General features: G+C 37.6%; 1 non-coding gene across 1 annotated transcript; it reads right to left on the minus strand.

Annotated features, from left to right (window-relative positions):
• Positions 1 to 561: 561 nt before the first annotated feature.
• On the minus strand, positions 562 to 634 carry Trnar-ucg. The gene has a single exon. It is a non-coding gene; the product is annotated as a tRNA-Arg (tRNA).
• Between the last annotated feature and the right edge of the window lie 291 nt (positions 635 to 925).

A 925-nucleotide genomic window follows, 5' to 3' on the forward strand; every position in this document is an offset into this window, starting at 1 on the left:
ATTAAGCAGTTTATTATCAGAAACCGAAGAGCTGACTCGCTAGTTTTTTTTTGTTTTTGTTTTTTCTTCTGTAATTCCATGAATGATTAAAATATATAATTTTTTGGTTAATGTTACCGAGAGCGACACAGAGATAGAGGGCAATGGACACTGCCATCTTAGAGAGCATAAGAAATATACATAAGCAACAAAGGTATAGCTGCTGTACTCTCATATTTACCGCGAAATGGCGAAAATATCCGCTGCATATCACAGCTCATAGACTAAGTCTACAACACTCACACGGAGTTATTGTTGTGTTTTCTGTAAGCTGGCAGAAGTGCTAATAAAGGGGGATACGGGTGGGGGGGGGGGCTTCCCCACCTGTCTAGAAAATAAATAGAAGGTAGCAAAGGTTAGATTTGGATCTTCGGGTTCTCATGAATGCCCTGGTTCCGAGACTTCGTCTTTGGAAGGTGCGTCGCTCGTAAAAAAAAACACCATTCTTTTTATTTAATATTATCAGAACCAATCATATTTCGCTTTTAAACCAACATTTACCTTTCAAAATCGATATGCTTTCGACCGTGACAGGACTCGAACCTGCAATCTTCGGATCCGAAGTCCGACGCCTTATCCGTTAGGCCACACGGTCATGATTTACTCAAGAGAGTATTGCTTTTGTGTAATAACTCATACATATATGTTTATGTATTATACATTGGATGTGTCCAAGGATGTTTGTGTCTATTGTATTGTATCAAAAGTCGAGTCCTTGTCTATGCAAACTTTCATTTATTTGTATATATAATACATAAAATACTATGTGTATATGCACGGCATGTGTGGATACGTATATGTGTCTGTTACTTACGCATGGACACATTTATATTTCTCAACACATGTGACACATTAATATAGAGATTAGGATCTGTATGTACTGATG

This window comes from Penaeus monodon, unplaced genomic scaffold (assembly GCF_015228065.2).
Source record: "Penaeus monodon isolate SGIC_2016 unplaced genomic scaffold, NSTDA_Pmon_1 PmonScaffold_6544, whole genome shotgun sequence".
Taxonomy (NCBI): Eukaryota; Metazoa; Arthropoda; class Malacostraca; order Decapoda; family Penaeidae; genus Penaeus; species Penaeus monodon.